We start from the raw sequence: 14,450 nt of genomic DNA on the forward strand, positions 1-14,450 counted from the left end.
ACTAGAGGGGGGACCAACTTAATCACCTGTAGCTGGCACGATGCAAAAACAAGGGAGCCGTTTCTGGACTTTATTGTCCATGTGCAGACCAGCCTCGAGAGGAAATTGCTCCCCCGATGGGCTTAGAGACCAACTTACTAGGCTCCTAGTCTGGGAAGGTATGACCCGAGATACTAGGATGGCTTGTGTTGGCCTCAGGGAAGGGTCCATGAGTCAATGGGTTGTGGCATGGCAGACTGTCTGACCCAGTCACATACCAACCAGACTCTCGTGGCGGCCCTTCAGGCCCAGACCCAAACTCTAGCCTCTTCTATCACTCAAGCCCTGGTACTGGACAACAAAAACAAATACCTGGGAAATGTTTCCTATGCGGTCAACTGGGGCATTTTAAGATGGATTGCCCACAAAAGGGCAATAAGACCCAGGTGCAGAAGGGACCCCTTCCGTCTCCCTGCCCTTGCTGCCACAAGGGGTACCACTGGGGCTCAGAATGCGGCTCCAAATTTGATATAAATGGGAAAATCCATTACAAAACAGGCTTTAAACTAGATGGGGGACGCCTTCCAGCCCCTTTAACCAAAGGAAGGAGAGATGCACCTTCAGTTTACTGGACCATTCTAATGATAGAGGGGTTCTGACCCAAAATGACTATGATCCTTGGGGGAGAAAGATTCCAATGCCTGATAGGTATGGGAGCTGACGGGATGGTCCCGACCAGCTGGGATCTCATAACCGGGCCACCTGTCACAGAGGCTGGGTGGGGGAAGGTCTATGTCCCACGAAATGGTCAGTCCCATAACTTGGGTGGGGCTGGATGAAGACAAAGGAAAGTTCAGGCCTCTGATCCTCCTGGGGTTGTCTGCAAACCTCCTGGGACAAGATTTGTTAGGACAAATGGGTGCCGTTATTACCACTGACCACCTAGCCTTTTATGATGATAAAACTGAGCAACATGTCATCAGGCAGACCCCTGACACTTGTATTTACCCCCAGAGTAAAGGCCACTGACCAGGGGTCCCCTCATTAGGTGGGCACCTGGTAAGCTGGTATGGGTAGAGCAGCGGCCATTACCTGAACTTAAACTTAATATGCTCAAGAAAACCACCAGAAATCTGCTTAAAGAAGGATGGTAGGGCCCTCGATGAGCCCCTAGAACAGCCCTGTGTTTGTGATACGTAAGCCTACTGGGACCTGGAGAATGTTACAGGACCTATGAGCAATCCGTTCTCATATGAAACTAGTAGGGGCCCCTTTAAGGGGCTTACCTTGGGTCCCAGCAATCCCCTCCCAGTTTCACCTCACTGTAATCCATCTAAAGGACTGTTTCTTCTCAGTCCCTCTTCATGAGGAGGATTGTGAAAAGTTCACCTTTTTCATTCCTACAGTTAACTCCTCTTGACCTGACTAGAGATATGAATGGGCTATTCTCCCACAGGGGATGGCCAATAGTCTGGCCTTTTGTCAAAAGTATCTGTATAGTATCCTCTCTCTTTATTTTGACAAAGATAATACCCTCTTATATGTTTATATGGATGATCTAATCATTGGGCATTTGGAGGAATCAGGGCTAGCTCCCTGGATAACCACTACTGTTGATATCCTCCAACAACATGGCTTTAAAATAGCCCCAAACAAAATACAAGAAGTACCCTCATTTCATATACAGGGATCCCAATTAACACTCACTCAAGCCAAAGTGAATGGGGTCCAATTAATCCTGCCTGAGCCTATCACTTTATCAGGGTTACAAAAGATACTGGGGGAACCGAACTGGGTAAGGCTCTGGCTGGCTGTAGAGACTGGGAGACTAGACGTGTTATATGATCTCCTAAAGGGGAGCACCCTCACGAGATCATCTCCTTGTTCCTGAGGGCCATCAGGCACTCACTGAATTCGTCAATGAGCTCCATCAGGCTTCTTTGGTGAGATAAATCCTAATGTTCCAATCCAAGGCTGGATATTATTAGGGAAAAAGACCATGCTGGCTGCCATTGTTCAGCAGTCACAACCATTAGGATGGGTACACACCACCCTGGGGGGCACTCCCAGAGTGTGCTCTCTAGTCGGTCAAATAGCTGATACGATCATAAAAATCAGGGACACGTCCCTCCGACATTATGGAAAAGATCTCTCTAAATGAATAATTCCATTCAAAATTAAGGATCTAGAATGGGTGGCCAGACATTGTTCTCGCCCTGGAGGGATTTCTGGGGACCCTGAACACCCACTTTGGGGAGTCCTGGTTAGTGAAGCTATATCAAGAACTACACTGGAGAGTTCCCTTAGGCTATTCTGGCTTGGTGACTGGGGTAGGGGGTGGGATATAAAACAAAAAAGGTGGAGATGTTGGGCCAAAATTATCTCAGGGCCTGTACCTCGAGACCTGTAGGATAGCAAAAAGCCTAGCTCGAGTTTGAGGGAACCAAGTTAGGATGAGACAGCAAAATCTAGGTAGATGCCCCTCAGCTAGAGGGAGGGCTTGGCTGTCTCTCATTGGCTGGAGGTACCTCCACATCACACACGATGTCACTTAACCTATCTAAGCTGATGTTCACAGTAATAAATTGAGTCCTGCTTTGACTTGACTCCCTATGGCATCTGATTGTCCTGCATCATGGGTCTGTAGAATGGGCAGATAGCGCACTCACCTTTCCCTGGGGAATAAGGCTAAGGAGGCCTGGCACAGGTATGGCATACCTCAGACCTATCCTGGATCTTGGTTATGATATAGGCAGCCATACATCAGACAGGTGTGTGGGCTGTCAGGTTAAGCCACCAACAGCGGTTTACAACATTATTTCTATAGGAAGAAGGAGTTTTGAGCTTGGCTAAAGCAATTAAGTTATCGATCAACTTTGGCATACAGCCTTATCACATGCAATACTAACTAGCACCTGTGACCATGGGTCTATTTGCTCATGGGTTGTTTTTTTTTTTTTTTTTTTTGTGACCCAGTTAGAGCGCCAGGGTTGATGTGGGGAGGGGTGGCATGTATTTGCTTTATATCTGTTGAACTAAACATAATTAATATTTAAAATGTTCAGTTGTTAGAAAATCATCAGCATCACCCTTGTATAATATTTGGGCTCAACAAGGGATGGTATAGAGAATCGAAGGAGAGAAGACTATGACCAGCTTAGTAGCCTAGTGAGGGCAGGAAGGGTATTTGATGCTTTAAAAACAAGAGCTTGTGTATCTCGAATCTCACTGGATGGTGAGGGCTCTGATCACGAGCCTGCGTTGCACAGAATTTAGTTTATTCACAAACACTGCTGTCTGTGCAACCGTTACATATTTACTAGAGAATTCACAGCTCTATATGTAATTTACACATTTGGGGATTTTAAGAACATCACCATTTGTAGTATTTTATGGAAAATGCAAACCTGAACATCAAGGAAAACTTTCAGCACTGTATATAGAGAACAGTATTCATTATAGTCCCTGAATTTGCTGACCTACACACTATCAGTTCTAGGAAGGAAACTGAGGCTGTTAAAGCAGTGAGGAATTTGAGGAAGTGATAAAAAGGGCAGGGCAGCAGTGAGCCGGTGATGGGGGAATTCAATCCTGTATCACGGACTTATTCTCTGGGCTATCCCTCTTAGCACATCTGGGTTCCCATGCCTGTCATCCAGAGCACAGAGAACCAACGTGCATCAGGTGACTACCTTTACCACTTATTTCACATCCAATTGCTCCCGGTTCTGGCAATTTTCAAGCAAGGTAATTTTTTTTTTTAAGCACTGTATAAAGAATGGAAGTGTTTGCTACAGACGACCAATGAGACTTACACTGTGTCTTTAGGATGCTCAAAGTACAGTGAAGCCCTGGACCAATCAATCAGGGTCAGCATTTGCAGCATTCCGAATCACCTATTACCAAGATGTAATGCCATTCCTTGTTTTGTTACTCTCTGTGAGTGATTAAGAGTTATTACATCATTCATAACTCTTCAGAGGACTACCTACCAGGAACTGAGTGAGATGCCTGGAGCACGGGGCTGAATACATAAACAGGGCCCTGTTCTTAAGGAGCTTTGGTCAAGAAGTATTAAGTATTTACATTTAGTATCTGCTAAATAAACACTAACTAAGCGAATTTTCCTTCCACAAACTTCCATTTTCTTGTTTTAAAAGGATGCTGCTCTTGTTGTCATTATCATCATCATCATCATCATCATCATCATCATCATCATCATCATCATTATGTATGCAGGGGTGGAAACCATAATGCCTGCGTGGAAGTTAAAGGACAACTTTCACTAGGCGGTGGTGGCACATACCTTTAATCCCAGAATTTGGAAGGCATAGAGAGGGGGATCTCTGTGAGTCTGAGGCCAGCCTGGTCTACAAAGTGAGCTCCAGAATAGCCAGGGCTACCCAGAGAAACCCTGTCTTGAAAAACAAAAACAAAACAAAAGGACACTCCTCAGTCGATTCTGCGCCTTTACCTCCAGAGCGATTCTGCCAGCCCCAGAGTGCAAACTTCTAACAAAAGATGAGACACTAAGTTTTGCTTGTTTTAATGAAAGCCTAACAGTCTGAGCTACCTCAGTAGGTAAATTCAGTGCCATCCAATGACAGAACTGACTTGTGGTAATCTTACAGTTTACCCTCTTCTCTACTGCAAGCCTGGAATATACAGAGTAGTGTGGGCAGCTAGCTTGTGTGGATGATAATGCCTTCACTCCAGAAAGAGAGAAGAAGGGGAATCTCAAGGTACGAAAGAAAGATTTACAAATTAAACATTTCATTTGAGTCTAAAACTTATCTTTATTAAAACAAATAAATATTCAAACACATATACTCTAAAGTTTTATCATGTAATACCTCAAAATCAAGTATTTTTATAATTTGGTGGTATTGTGTCCCACAAAATGTCAACAGCAAATGACAACTGAGACCCCATGAAAACTGTGTTCCATTAGCCTACCCTGACGGACACTAAGTCCAATGACGTGCACCTTACTGAAATCATAAGGTTCACAACTACAATCTAGAGCTGTCAGGTTAAAACTCTGGTGGACACGTTCTGTTGTGCATAGATGGCCTACAGGCAGAGAACAAACAAAACTGCCAGGGAACAGAGAAAGCAGGAAAAAAGATAATTTATACTAACAAGCAGGCGATATGCCAGTGTGCATTTTTCAGGAGATCTAAAATACGACTTTTATACAAATATAAATTGAATATGTGTCGAAACTTTATTTAATTCACTAATAAGGCAAACACCAGATGACACACGAGTGTCACTGAAGTACAGGAGAGCCAAGTACATCCAGCTACTGAAAGCCAGAATAAATAAATAAGATTTGTAGTGTATGGGACTGGAGGGATGGCTCGGAGGTCAAGTGCACTTCTAGCAGACAGTCGGAGTTCAGTCCTCAGCACTCATGTCTGACAGCTGCAATGCCAGCTCCAGTAGCTTTGATGCTTTCTTCTGCATACAATGTGCATGCACGTGCATGTTTGGGTACACACACACACACGCGCACACACACACAATCTTTTTTTTTTGGTTTTTCGAGACAGGGTTTCTCTGTGGCTTTGGAGCCTCCTGGAACTAGTTCTTGTAGACCAGGCTGGCCTCAAACTCCCAGAGATCCGCCTGCCTCTGCCTCCCGAGTGCTGGGATTAAAGGCGTGCACCACCACCGCCCGGCAACACACACAATCTTATTTTAAAAATAGGCTAATTTAGTTATTAAACCAGTTAATGTCCCACAGGACAGAAGAAACCATGGCTTTAGGAGGGTGCTGTTAGCCCTTTCTTCTGAATTAACACATCTTCTCCAGAAAGGAGGAGAGGTGTGCTTACGAGACCCAGGAATAAACAAACTAACTGCACATTTCCAACGTTCACAGGAAACTCTCCCAGAGTTATAGGAGCAGAAACAACAGTTGTGGGAGAAGGTTGTTGCTGCCTGCTGTGCACAGAGCTCCAGGGATGTGGTTTTTGTCAGTAGCCACCCTCTGGATGGTTTGTTTCTGGTAATGTAACTGTTCTGGGTCATCCCTGATCCTGTAAGTAACCCAAATAAACTCACTGATCACTTAGTTAGACTCTGGTGCAGCTGGTACTGTGGTCTGTCAGGGGATTCCTTTTCGGGGTAGGTAGACATCTTTGTGTCCCGTCTCCCCAAGAAAAGTCTCTTACAGAACAGAACGTCACCTCTACGCAGAAATCCTTTGTACTCACCAGTCTACACATAACATCTGGTTCTGCGGAATCAGGGTTCTGACTAACAGTCAACAGTCACTTAGACGAAGGTATAGTTTCCTAAGGAATGTGTCCCAAGCATGTGTAACTGTTCCAGGATAACACAGAATGAACATGCAATACACACCCCCAATCTCACTCCCACTGCCCACCTGCCCCCACCCCTCCCAAGGTTTAGACTGTTTTTCCAAACATTTTAATTACGTGATGCAATCCTGGCTTCTTCAAACTCTTTCATAAGGAGCTGATCTTGATACTTCCTAACTGTAATTTTGCCACTGCTATGAATTATAACATAAATATCTGTGTTTTCCAATGGTCTTAGGTGATGCCTGTGAAGAGGCTGGAATCAACAGGCTGAGAATTGCTGCTTTAGAGACTCAAATTGGCCTGCAAAATCATACAGAGGTGAACATTCTCCTGCCCCCTAAAAAGGTCGTAAAAGTCCTTATTTTTTTTTCTTGTTTGTTTTCTCTCTTGCTTTTTGTCACATATTTGGCTTCTAGTTGGCTGCATTAGAAAACCTGCTGCTTGTCCTGCTTCTAGTCATTTCTAAAATATAGTTCCCCACTGCTTCCCTTCCCTTGGCAAAATTCCCCTGTAGGAACGCTAAACACGTCAACCTTTTCAGCAAAGCATGATCCTTCAACATAAAAATGCATACAAATCGACACCACAGTATTATAAGCAGTATTGTGTTATTAACACGCACATGGTTAATCTTTCCATCCACCTACCCTGTGCCAGCATTAAGCACCTCACCTAAGATCAGTAAGCTAATGACCTCCACAAGTCAAAGCCAATTAAGTAACAAAGTAAAAACTCTAAGGCTTTAAGGAGTAAAAAATTAAAAACTCCGACTCTGTACTACACATGACATCAAGACCCTTAGTGAGTAAGACAGATGGAAGCCATTCAAGGCCACTCTCTGTCTGTCAAACGGGTGCTAGCAGGGGTTTGACAAACATCTATCCTTCTTGGTCTTCACAGAAATCCAAAAAACTACTTTGTATTTTAATCCCTCTTTTTCAGATGAATGAACTGACGAATCACAGAATTAACTTTCCCAAGGTCACAGCGTTGGTGGGACTCAAGTTCAGATTATTAACAGCTTCAGAGTTCATAGGCTCAAGCATTATGCCATGTGATAGGTGATGACCGAAAAATTCTATAAAATGGATTCATCACTACCACCCCTACTCCTCCCACCACAACCATCCTTACACTTATACAGCAATCTTACACAAATCATTGTTCCAAACAGAGGAAGAGTTTAAAATTTACTTCACACTCCAACCCCGTTAGGTAATTATGATTATCATCCACAGTTTGCAGAAGAAACTGAGAGAGAGGTTAAGGTCACAGTACTAATAAGATGCATGTTGGGATGTAGTCTGGACAGCCTGGTCCCCATGTCCAGACACCCCCCCCCCGCCACACACACACACACACCAATCCACTGCTCACAGTAATCCGGAGAGCACAGGCCAGTTGGGAGCGCCTACCCTTCAGAACCTCTGAGGCTGGAAAGCATCAACTAAGGCACAGAACTGTAACTAAATGCTCATTAGGATAACAAAACTCATCAGGTTACAGGGTTTTCATCCAGACTTGTTAAGAAGGCAAATAAGCAACACATGTAAACAAAGTTTCATCCTAGATGACTCCTAAAAGATCCCCCCTCTGGCCGGAAAACTTAGTCAATTCAGAACAAACGAGGTGTTATGGTGGCTTCTTACAAATCCTTCTATAGAAAATTGGTTTTGTTCTTGCAGCGTTGGGGTTTCTCAGAATTCACTTGGGGCTGTGGGTAGCTGGAGGAAGAAGGGAAAATGACAGGACCGCGGTTCCTGACTCCACGGTCAAGTAAGTGACCCTGTTGATGTGTTTTACATACTGGGCTTCCCCTGGCGGTTTTGCTAGGAGGTTTTGTCCTAAGTGGGCAACCCTTCTCGGCTATGATGCCTTCCCTGGCTTTAGCATTTCTCCTTTTGCTTCTTCCATGCCATATTTACCCAAGCTCTGGCCATTCTCTTACCTGAACCTCCTTTCCACTTCTTCCTGCCAATCATAATCAGCATCACAGCTAATGCTTATTACACAGCAAGCTCTAGTCAGATTTTTTATATCGGTTACATCATGGAGTGCTCTAAACACCCCTGTGAACTGAAGTCTATCATATCAATACCACTTTCAGAGCAGGAGACCAAGGCTTAATTTGCCTACTGCCCAATGTTCACTAGGTCGGAGATGAAGACGATGCAAACCTAGTCAGCCTTCTCCACAAGAGGCTACCCCATCCTTCACCCACTTCAGGATTGTTCCAGGTCCCATTGGAACTTTGTTCACAACTCAGTCTGCTGAAGGCACATAGGAAGTACCTTTCCTTCTGGAACAGCTTTTCCAGCAAGACCTGGACATCGCTGAGCACTGTGGCGGCTGGTCACAGCGCAGCAGCATCTGCCCGCAGTGCTGGGACTATCGGTCAGGTCTTCCCTTGATAGAGTGCTACTCAGAACACACTCCCCATGTTCCCTCACCCAGACACAGGGCAGGCTGGTGTAGTGTCTTGGCAGGTAGTCAGTGCATCTGTAGTTTTAGGCAATCCCATGAAACAGATGCTGTCACTGGCCCCCTCCCCAGGTTCCTCAAGGACTCACACAGAAGTAGCTATGGCTCTGGGAGCCGGCTAGGCTACCCTGAGAAGATAGCTTAGGGCAAAGACTGCGAGAGCACCGTTCTTGGTAAACACAGCACAAGAGCCTTATTGACCGCACTCCTCGGCAGACCCAGTGAAACCGTAGGGAGTCGTGGCTCAGGACACAGTCTCAGACGAGGACAGGTGGGCAGCCGATCCGCATGGCTCCAGTTTCCTCTCTCCACGTGAGCAGGGTAACCTGGAGATTGGAGACTGGTCTCTGGAGCTGTCTGAAGGGCCTGGCTTCCTGTGGCCCACGGCAAAGTTCCTCTAGAACACACCCTTCTTGGGTGATTTTTCTCTCATGATCCCACTTCCATATTTGTCTGTTGGTATTTTGGGGGTTGCTTCTTAAGTTCTTACGAAGGGCAGGGGTCTGTGCCATGGAAAGCCACCCTAAGACTTCCTCTGCCTTCTTATTACCCCACTTCTCCATTTGCCAGACAGGAGGGCTCCATAAATCTCTCTAAGGCTTCATCAATGACATCTACAAAAGTTCAGCAGCAAACTAAAACCGACCAAAAAGTTTATGTATTTTAAAAAACCCACTTACTTACTTTTATTTTTTTATGGATGAGTGTGCCTTGTGCCCAAGGAGGCCAGAATAGGGTATATGATGCCCTGGACCTGGAGTTAAAGATCACTGTAAGCCACCGTGTGCGTGCTGGGAAGCAAACCTGGGTCCTGTGGAAGGGCAGTAAGAGATCTTAACCACCAAGCCATCTTCCCAGCCCCAGGGGTCACCTACAGGAATACGGAAGGTGCTGGGGCGTAGCTGAGGACTGGCAGGGAGGCTTTCGTGGCATACTTTCATGCGGTGCTTGAGAGGTCTACAGAGATGGACTCTGTCCAGGTCACTTTGTCCAGGTGACCAACATGCAGTGACTGAGGGAGGCCGGTATAAAGGCTTGGCTACCACAGTCAAGAGAGGTCTGAAGAGCCATTCCAGCTCCGAACTCCCACTGAGGCTGGCATGACAGTTTAATCTGCTTAGTTTCTCCTCTGCCCCCCACCCGTGAGTGAAGGACTGTGTGTGCGTGTATGTGTGTATGAGAGAGAGAGGTGTTTATATGTGCCATAAGTACATGTATGTGCAGAGACCGGAGGAGGACATTAGACATCCTGATCTATTGGTCTCTGCCTTACTCAAAGACATCCTCTGAGACAGTATGTCTCACTGAACTTGGAGCTAGGCTGTAAGTCATAAAGCTTCAGTGATCCTGCTGTCTCTATCCCCCACAGGACTGGGGTTACAGCCACAGATACACACAACAGACACACACACAGTCACACAGAAACACACAGCTTTTTTCATGGGTCCTGAGATCTGAACTCAGCTCTGCATGCTAATACACAAAAAGCAGTCTTACCCACTGAGTTATACCTAGCCCCTCCTTCCCATCTCTCTTATACAAAAAAAAAAAAACAAAAAAAATAACAACAAAAAAACCCACCTTGAATCTGTGAGAACCAAACCCGTGACAAGACAACTTTAAATTCTACTTATTAACGTCCCCAAAAGTGTACCGTGTGGAACTTTACTGGTGGAGGTCGTGCTGTCCCTTCTTGATGCTCTGGGACCAAGAAGCGAGTGGCAGAAAGGGAGAGAGGCCGCAGTTTTAAGAGAATGAAACGAGGTAGACACAAACCTGTTAGGTATGAGATGCAGTTTCAGTTTCTGAACAAAACAACCAAGACATAAAAGGCCAGAACAGCCAGTGAAAATGAAAGCCGAGACCACAGCTGAGGCAGCCGGAGACGATGATGTAAGAGAAGCATCCAAGGAGGGCTAGAATGGGCTCCCTGGCAGGGGCTGGATTCACACAGCCAAGACTCTTGCAGTAGAAATCACCCTGATCTGAAGCAGGGTCCCTGACTTCAAGAAACTCCATCCAATCCACAGAGTGAAGGCCACACGGGGAGAGGCCAAATGTCATGCGGAAATTCCCAGTGAAGAGCAGGGTTGAATTGGTTCTACTGTAGAGTCCAGGGGGATCCCCAGGGTGCTGCAGGGAGGACCTTTATAGAGAACCTTCCTGACAACTGAAGGGGGGGATCCCCAGTAGCGGTTAGACTTGCTCTGTGGAGAGGAAGCTGGCGACAGCTTTGCTCACGGTGGTGTCTGACTGCTGGTATCCACCACCTCCTCAGTTGCACTACAGCCAAGAGATTAGAGGTGTGGAGGGCGGTAGCAAGGTGTCTGATACTTAGGAGGATGAATCTGGGTAGAGTCCAGAAAGAGGTGAAAGGGGTTAACTTCGTGTGGTCACACAAAGAGAAGGGGAAGTACCAAGAACAAGGATAATGCTGGTGCCCCCGGTCCCTGCAGCAAGGAGACCAGTGTGGCTGAGAAGAAGCAGAGGAGCTGCTGATCTGGGACCTGCTGGCTTCTACTTGAAGATGGAAAATAAAATGGGGACAAACTTGGGTAGGATGACATAGTCTGACACTCCAAGTTTCCCTCAGTTGCTGTTGAAATGTGAAATGTCGCACCCCCTCCCCGACGTTCATGTTTGAACACTTGGTCCATGGCTGGAGGCGTTTGTGTTGGAAAGTTGTGGACTTTCTGAAGCCTAGTTAGAGGAAATGGGTGACTTGGGGTGGGACTAGAGGTTACAGTAGCCCCTCTGGGACTGCCTCTTCCTGACTGCTGCCACGATGGAACCGACCAGCCACCGTATACTCCACCTGCCACAGAAGGGCCACTCCTGCCGCCATGCCTTCCTCTCATCGTGATGTCACCGAGTCCCTGAACTGTGGGCCAGAGCACGTTCCTCTTACTTTCTATCTATTCTACCACAGCAATGAGAAAAGCAGGAAGCAAGCCCTTGACAGGATTTATCTTTTACGTACTATTCCTCACAACCTGACCAGTTAAACATGCTGCGAGCTCACTATCTCAGCCCCTAAGGAGGCAGGCTTTGAGAGAGGAGGCGCTGTCTGTCTGTTGGGCCCATTGGTAGAGTCTCCCAGTGTCACATAGAGTGTGTAATTAACACAATGAATCAACACACCACCTTGGGAGAAACCTGGATTCCCTTCATGAATGGCAGTGTGAACCCAGACACGGGAAAAACCACAGATTCCGCAGCCATTTGGAGGGTTCAAATGTATGAGGTTCATTCACCAACCGCGTGCTCAACAAGAGTGTCCAAGAGAGGCCATTATAATGAGACTGACATAGGACAGTACTGGGGGGAGAGGGAACTGCTCAAGGCAGGAAGGGACTGTGGGAAAGGACTAAAGGACACTTACTCCATCAACACTAGCGTTTCCACAGACCCAGGGACGGCTCAGGTCCAGCCTCTGGTTGAAAAAAATGTTTGGAATTTACTAGTAAAACCAAACGAGAGACCTGCCTGCCTTTGCCTTCCAAGAGCTGAGATTAAAGGCTACATTGGTTGACTGCTTTTTTTTTTTTTTTTTAAATCAGTTTGGGTGTCTTTTTTCATAATACTTAAGTTTCTAGATCAATTCATTGGCTCAAGTTATAATAAAAGTGACATATTTTCAATGGAAAACATAGAAGTAGGAAAATATTATTGAAATGTGATCGAACAAAATGAAGGTTTTCGATCCTATAGGGAAGGGAAAGGGGGTGTGTGCTTGTACTGGGGGGGGGGGCTGCCCAGAAGAAGCTGATGGAAGCACCAGTAAAGTTGTGGTTCTTTCTGGAAACGAGGCTCCCACTGACTTTCCACCATTAGCCCCTTTTATCACAAACTCAGAAACCCACTGTGAGCTCAAAACCATTATTTAACCTCACGGACTCTCTACCCTTCACTGTAAAGAGCAGGCTACCTTATAAATCACACCTGCAAGGGGTTAACAAGCCTTCAATAAACGTCAGTGCTCGCTGTGACTCTGACATTGCCTGTGGAGATCTCACTTTCCACAGCCGCACGCCTGGGCAGATGCCCCTGGAAAACGATATGAGAGAGAGGTCCCGCAGACAGACAGGAACAGCCTGAAGAACCTGGGTATCTCAGATCAGGCACCAGGCACATCAACAAGCCTGTAGATAATTCCAGCCCTGAGCTGTTCAGTTTACTCTGTGACCACCATGTGGAACGGGGCCAGGCCACACAGCCAAATTTCAGACTCGAGGAACGGCGGGAGATAACGAACAATCACCGTCATCTGAAGTCATTAAGCTTTGGGGTGGGTTGACACATGGCATCAGATAACCAGAACACTGGGGTCAATCCCGTCTTTTATCCACCCTTACCTAGAAACTACATCAAACCATAGGAGTGCCGCCCCATCCTGCAAGGGAAGCAAGAAGCTGGAGGCTTCAGGGAGCAACCACAGCTCACCTTTCAAAGGGACCCTGCGCCTCAGTGCTCCTTAGCCTGAAACTGACTTCCTGTGCTGCTGGCACAAAAGCAGACCATGAGAGTGTGTGTGGGCTGAGCAATGAATAATACTCAAAACCAGTGTAGTCCACAAGTATAGACTTGGCTCCTTCCCCACGGAGGGGGTCTGGGCAGAGGACACTAAGATACACAGGGTATGGCGAGAATATGGACAAGAGTCTAAGTCTGAGTGAGGGCGGGAGGTAGCTGCAGAGTCAAACCCTAAGCACACAGGTGGTCGGTAAGGAGTTTCGCTTAGAAGGAAGGCAACTGGGTTCCAACAGCAGTGTGTAGTATTTTGTTAGGGTACTACGGAAGGTCCCTCTGAGGACATTGTAATACTTCTGTTAAAACTTGTGTGACTGCTGGGTGGTGATGGCACACGTCTTTAATCACAGCATTTGAGAGGCTGAGGCAAGTGGATCTCTGTGAGTTCACAGAGAAACCCTGTCTCAAAAAAACAAAACAAACCAAACAAAAAACCCAACTAAAACAAAAACTAAACCCAAACCCAAACTACGCATGAGTGGAGTCATGGAAAAATTTTGATATCAAGGAATAAGGTATCATAATAAATGTGAAGGCCCAAGTACGAGGAGGGGCACGGAACTCTGCCCCGACCTTCCATGATGCCAGAGGTGCTCAGTTTTTGTTTTTGTTTTTGATACACATGCATGAAATATTTTGCTTAAAAAGTCAAAGCTATGAAGGACTGGGGTGCAGCTCAGTGGTAAGAAATTTGCTCCTACACACACACACACACACACACACACACCATACAAACTGACCATATTGAAACTTTGTATGGTAGAATGCATGACCAGGGGCTGGAGGGATGGCTCAGTGGCTAACAGCACTTGTTGTTCTCATAGGAGACCTGGCCTTGGTTCCCAGCATGTAGGTAGTGGCTCTAACAACCTTTAACTCCAGTTCTGGGGACTCTGATGTCCTCTTTTAACCTCTAAGGGCATCAGCACAGTGTGGCAAACAGACAAACACACAGGTAAAGCATTCAATACATATAAAAAATAAATAACATCTTTTATAATGTAATGCAGGACTGGTTATGTTTTGTTCAAATTTTAGCATGTTTATTGTCAATTAGTAAATTTCTATACTGGGCACTGTTCACTCCCCCAAATCTCTTGGCACACTTTTTCTCAGTCCAGTCTTTGT

General features: G+C 46.1%; 1 protein-coding gene across 2 annotated transcripts in view; it reads right to left on the reverse strand.

Moving 5' to 3' along the window:
• Pcgf5 (polycomb group ring finger 5) overlaps window positions 1-14,450 on the reverse strand; it is a 106,623-nt gene that overhangs the window by 68,611 nt on the left and 23,562 nt on the right. The window lies entirely within an intron of this gene.

Source organism: Chionomys nivalis, chromosome 8 (assembly GCF_950005125.1).
Source record: "Chionomys nivalis chromosome 8, mChiNiv1.1, whole genome shotgun sequence".
In the NCBI taxonomy this organism is placed as follows: Eukaryota; Metazoa; Chordata; class Mammalia; order Rodentia; family Cricetidae; genus Chionomys; species Chionomys nivalis.